Source organism: Scylla paramamosain, chromosome 5 (assembly GCF_035594125.1).
Source record: "Scylla paramamosain isolate STU-SP2022 chromosome 5, ASM3559412v1, whole genome shotgun sequence".
NCBI lineage: Eukaryota > Metazoa > Arthropoda > Malacostraca > Decapoda > Portunidae > Scylla > Scylla paramamosain.
In genome coordinates, this window is record NC_087155.1 from 36036505 (window position 1) to 36042555 (window position 6051).

A 6051-nucleotide genomic window follows, 5' to 3' on the forward strand; every position below is an offset into this window, starting at 1 on the left:
GCTCCAAACTGCTCCTTACATCAGGGCGGCGGGGTTCCACACCTGCTGCCTCTGCAGGTGGGGAGGAATCCGAGGCGGTAACCAGTTTGCAGCCGAACAGAGCTCCGCCCGAATACAAACACCATTAGCGGGACTGCAGATAGGCACGCTACTGCACCAGCCCAGCCTGTTCACACCCTGCCTTGGCGGACACGAAGTAGCAGTCTGTGGTATATTACGAAATACATCTCCTCGTCCGCTTATCCTTCAGTATTAAATTATTGTTTCTGATCTCTTTTTGAGAACCGTTGCCTAAGTTGGCCTTTTTTCTACATTTTCGTTATTCTTGGCTGATTCCCCTCTTACATAAATAAATAGTAAATAGATAATAGTGCACATTATAAAACCAGATTTCGCTAATAAATGATGAGATAATGTCCCTCTTTTCGGCAAACTGTGAGAAAAGAAGCAACAGATGCTGCTCCAATACTCACAACGTTTCTAACACCAATACTACGACCAACAATGGTGACAGTAACTCACCTTCCTCCTTGGACTGCATGTTGAACCTTCTCTCTCCACCTGGAACACAAAGGCAGAGTGTTACTGAAGGAAGTGTCACGTTGCGCCATCTGGTGGAAGTGTCGCGTTAGTACCATGGTACGCACTGTACCTGCTGAATGAATTGAAATTTAATAGAACCCCTGATCTTTTTTATTTATTTTTTTTTAAACTACTTTGACTTTTCGAAAACGGCAAGTTAGATGGTTTATTTATTTATGTATTTATTTATCTTTCTATGTATCTACAAATTTAACTCTTTTTTTTCATCTTCATTCATTTATTTATTGTACGTACCTTTAATCACTATCCTTAAAGTGTAAAATATGAAAATAATTCTGGCACATCACGTAATACCGCGCGATGAAACACTGACACAGGCGGCAAGGCTCAACACACTCATACACAGGTCACACTCACCACCACCATTACCATTACCACTCCCATTATAGTCAATTAAAAAAAAAATAAATATAATCTCTTCTTTAACTCCATAATGCGCCGCTGGTGTAGTGGTATCATGCAAGATTCCCATTCTTGCGACCCGGGTTCGATTCCCGGGCGGCGCAGTACATACTTTTTTTCATGAGACTGTATTATGAAAATGACAAATAAATCGCGCTACTTTGAGAGAAGCCTGCTGCTGATCCTGCTAAATTTAATAATAATAATAATAATAATAAACGGTTTATTATTTAGGCAGTTGACAAACTGAAAATGTACATAGGGGATGGGGAAAAACTTAACATTAATCCTAACGGTAAGACTAATCTAGGAGGGAAATACTATCGATTGATGGCTCGCACCATGGTGGGAATCGCACTGAGTCTGTACCGGTCCGTGCGCGGCGCCTTCAGGGGCGTTATTTTGTTGTGGTGTCTGGTGGCACGGACAGGGCGAGGCGCGTCGGGCGGCAGCATGTCTCTGAGACGCGGATGATGCAGTAGTCCCTTCCCAAACTTCTCCAGAGCCTCTCGGTGCCTGGTGGATATTCTGGACAGACTCAGGGTGGTCAGGGCTTCTTCATAGGTGGTGTATGCAGGGCCAAGGATGACCCTGCACGCCCTTTTCTGCACACTCTCTAGCTGTAGCTGTTGAGTGTGTGTGAGGGAGGAGGACCACGCTGGGGAGGCGTACATGAGTTTGGGGAGGATGAAGGTGAGGTACACCCCCCTTAACTCATCTGTCGGCGTCCCCAGCGACCTGAGTCTGCGCAGCATGTACAGCCTGTAGGTAGCTGATCTCACGGTGCTGGCGACATGCTGCTTCCAGGTCAGCTGGTCGTCCACCGTGACTCCGAGAAGCTTGGCACATTGGACCACCTGGAGGGGGGTGAGGGCCCACTGTGAGCCGGGGAGGGGGCACTGGTACAGAGGAGGTACAGAAATGCATCACCACAGTTTTGCTGTGGTTGATGGTCATCCTGCTCTCCTCTGTCCACGTCTGCAGTCGCTCCAGAATTGCTTGCAGTGGCGAGTAGTCCGGGTTCTTGTTGGAAACTGGGACGCCCACGGTGCAGTCGTCCACATACTTCCAGCGATGGGGGGTGTCGGTGAGGGCGTCGTTGATGAGGAGGAGGAAGCATAGAGGACCCATCTTGGTCCCCTGGGGGACTCCACATGTCAGCTGTTGGAAACTAGAGACAGAGCCCTGATAGCGAACGGCCTGACGTCTCCCTGTGAGGAAGTCGGCTAGCCACGCTATCAGATTAGGAGGGAGACCCAGACTTACTGCCTTGCTGATGACAACAGTGTGATCAACTAGATCAAAGGCTTTTTTGAAGTCGACAAAAGCAACAGCTAGAGAGGTGTTTCGCTTGTCCAGGTGGCTGTGGATGAATTCAAGGAAGCTGGTCAGGTAATGTGAGGTGGAGGTGGCTTTAATATTTCCGAATTGTCTGATATCCACGGTGTTACAAATTTTGGTGTATGCCCAGTCATATACAAAATCTTCACAAATAAGGCTAGGGATGGGGGTGATAGAGACTGGCCTGAGGTCATTGAGTGACTGAGGACTGGAAGTTTTGGGGATGGGAGTGACATAAGATGTCTTCCAGTCCGCGGGGCAAGAGTGTTGGGAGAGTGAGGCGTTTATTATGGAGCATAGCGGTGTTGCTAGCTCTACAGCAAATTCCTTGTAAATTTTTATAGGAAGGTCAGTGGGTGTGGTGGATCTTGGTTTAAATTTAAGTATTCTCTTAAAAACATCCATCGCCTGGACAGTGTGTGGAGGGGAGGGAGCGGGCAGATAGGCAGGAAGCGGAGTGGTGTGGAGGGGAGGAAAGGTTTGACAGATAGCAGCAAAGTGATCGTTCATCTCCTGAGCCGCGAGATTAGCAGGAAGGTGTGAGGTGCAAGGAAGGGATGAAGTGTGCTTTTGTAAGCCACACAAAGCTTTGATCTTAGCGTACCACTGTCTGTTGTTGGTCAGCTTGAGGTGGTGTATCTTGTCTGGGTAATAGCTTGCCTTTGCATTCTTAATCTCCCTGATTACTCTGTTTCTTAGTTTCCTGTAAAGGACCGGGCAGGAGTGGAACGCCCAGGTCCGCTGACGCATGAGTCTTTTAATGCGGGGCGTCATCCAGGGAGCATCAGACGGGTGCGTTGTGACGCTCTTGGCTGGGAAGTAGTGGTGGAAGGCTGCTGTAGTAGTGGCGACGTAGTTTTGCCATTTTAAGTGGACGTCCTCCTCATCCAGCACCTCGGTCCACGGGTGTTGTGTCACCCACTGCCCAAACTCCCTCATGGCTGAGTCAGGCATGGGGCGGTGGGTCCTGGTGACAGCTGACCGGGGGGTCGAGGTGGTGGGTGTGGGTGACCACAGTATGGAGAGGTGGGTGCTCCGTCCCATGGGAGGCAGCGGCTTGGGTGGCGAGTACTGCTGGCCCAGGTCTGTGAGGATAAGGTCGAGGATGGCTTGCTGGTGGGTGGGGAAGTCCACGACCTGGGTGAGGTGTAGCTGGTGTAGGATATCGTTGATATCTAATCTGTTAAAGTCCCCACAGATGACCAGCTTGGCAGCAGGATACCTCACCCTCAGGGCATCAGCAGTGTTGATGATGTGAGCGGTGAGCAACTGTGCAGTGGCGGCTCGTGGGGGGTGGTACACGACGCAGACTATGATGGAGGCCGTGTTGTTGGGATGGGAGGGGGGCGTGACTCTCACCCACAGGGCCTCCACACCGGCAGGAATATCGACAGGGAGGTGTGAGGGGCTGAGGGCAGAGCGGCAGAAGACGGCCACTCCCCCCCCCCTGCGCCCTGACCTGAGGTGATGGTATAGCTGGTAGTCCTGCATCGTGCACACCTCAGGAACAATCTGCCACGCCTCAGTAACCGCCACAATGTCCGCACAAGTAGATCTCACCGTCACAATCACTTCGTCCATCTTGTTGGCCAGAGACGTTGCATTAAATAAGAGGAGTGAGGGAAGACTATACCACGTTCTCGGCACCTCAAAGTGTTTGTATTCCCTCTTCTCCACCCTGCGGTCGTCTCTGGCACTGGAGGTCACTACCTTGATGGGACGCACCACACTTTTGCCTCCTCTCGATCCACGGTTTCGAAATAGTTTTAAGGACTTAAGGCACTGTATCACGTTGGGTGGCGGGTACCCAGATGCTCGTCTACGACGCAGGAGGTAATTGCGTTCGTATGTTTGCACTGAAGCACTCATTTTTCTTTATGTATCACACGCATTCGCTACAAGTGTTCACAAAAACAACAATCCCACCAGATCGAGCCTCAAACTAAACGCTAAAAGTTGAAAACAGAAAAGTAAAAAAACAAAACAAACTTAGGTCACTATCACTAGGGGGCGGGGAAGGCCAACAAGTTGGCCGAGGCTGCTCGAGAGCGCCAAGGTCACACGTCCTGCCCGTATGAGGTCAAGACAAGTGTGTCAAAGACAAGTGGTCAAATTTGTGCGTGTGTGTGTGTGTGTGTGTGTTAGTGTTTATCTATACCTGCAATGAAACAAGGGAATCAAGCCAAGTATGTACGTACGTTGGTATGTCTACTTAAAATCTACATAATCTATAATACTTTTTTTTCTAATTTTGTTCATATTTCCTAACATCTTTTGTGTGTGTGTGTGTGTGTGTGTGTGTGTGTGTGTGTGTGTGTGTGTGTGTGTGTGTGTGTGTTTGCGCGCGCGCGGTCACGTGAAAGTGGTCCTTGCGACAGTCTTCACGAAGGGACAGTTATCCTTTCCTCGGTGCAGGCGATGAAGGCGGCAGTAACTCACGCCCCTGACAACCCGTAGGCGATCCCTCAGAAGGAGGAAGAGGAGGAGGAGGAGGAGGAGGAGGAGGAGTAACAAGCCTGAATTTATACATAATGACAGCTTAAGTGATGTTCTCGCTGTTGGGATGACACTGGCACCTCTCGCTCATGTCGTTAACAAATCAGGTATAACAGAAGGCAGACTGGGCTGGAGAGTGGCAAGGAAGATAGATTGGTTGTTCTCCAATAGGAGACTGCAGTAATGGGCTAGTGGAGTCACCGCCTGTTGTGGATCTCCTCAAGCTTAATGAAATGTTCGGCAAGCTTGGAGTGTCTGCTGAAGACGCCATTGGAGGACTTTGAAATAATGGGTTCAAGTTTGATATTTAGATTTTAAAAGTGGATAAGAAGGAAATGGTTCTCAAACAGGGTGGTAGATGAATGGAATAGACTCAGTAATCAGATTATTAGTGCTGAGTCGTCAGGGAGCTTCAAAAGAAAATTAGACAAATCTTTGACTGAGGACGATATGTAGAAATAATAATAGTAAATAAATAAATAAATAAAAACTACTCCTAAACCAGCAAAGCTATAATTTCTAAAACAGAATAAGAAACGCATTGCTAAACGGATTCCTTAACGGCAACTTAATGATCGGGTTGCAAAACACATGGTGGCATGAATCACGAGCGGCAGCCTTGTACGTGGGCAGTAAATGCAAAACAGCGTCAGAAAACAAAACAACTGAACCTGAGAATATTTTCAGAATATTTACAGATGAACAACAACGAATACTACTATTATTGCAACTATTCTTTCTCCTCGTCATCCTACTACTATTACTACTACTACTACCACTACTCCTTCCCCTCCTCCTATTCCTATTCCTTCTTCTCTTACTACTACTATACTACAACTGCTAACTCTGGCGCCTAATCGGTGTTGTTACTCTCTCTCTCTCTCTCTCTCTCTCTCTCTCTTTCCCTTCAGTCCTCGGTAGTATAGTGGTTAGTATCCCCGCCTGTCACGCGGGAGACCGGGGTTCGATTCCCCGCCGGGGAGGACCAATCCTTTTTATACTTATTGTTTGTTTCTTTGTGTTAGTGTTCAGTAATGATTATTAGCTATAGCGAAAGGAGAGGGATGGCTTAACGGAAGGAGATACGAAACACTGCTAACATTTTTTTTGGGATATGCAAATTAAAAACTACTACTACCACCATTACTACCACCATTACCGCTACTATCATTATTAAAATCATTACAGCATTCACAGTCATAACAGCTC

At 47.9% G+C, this 6051-nt stretch overlaps 2 non-coding genes across 2 annotated transcripts; both read left to right on the forward strand.

The window, feature by feature from the left end:
• The first annotated feature begins 1038 nt into the window (after positions 1–1038).
• Positions 1039–1109, forward strand: Trnag-ccc (transfer RNA glycine (anticodon CCC)). The gene has a single exon. It is a non-coding gene; the product is annotated as a tRNA-Gly (tRNA).
• Positions 1110–5753: 4644 nt separating this feature from the next.
• On the forward strand, positions 5754–5825 carry Trnad-guc (transfer RNA aspartic acid (anticodon GUC)). The gene has a single exon. It is a non-coding gene; the product is annotated as a tRNA-Asp (tRNA).
• Positions 5826–6051: the final 226 nt, after the last annotated feature.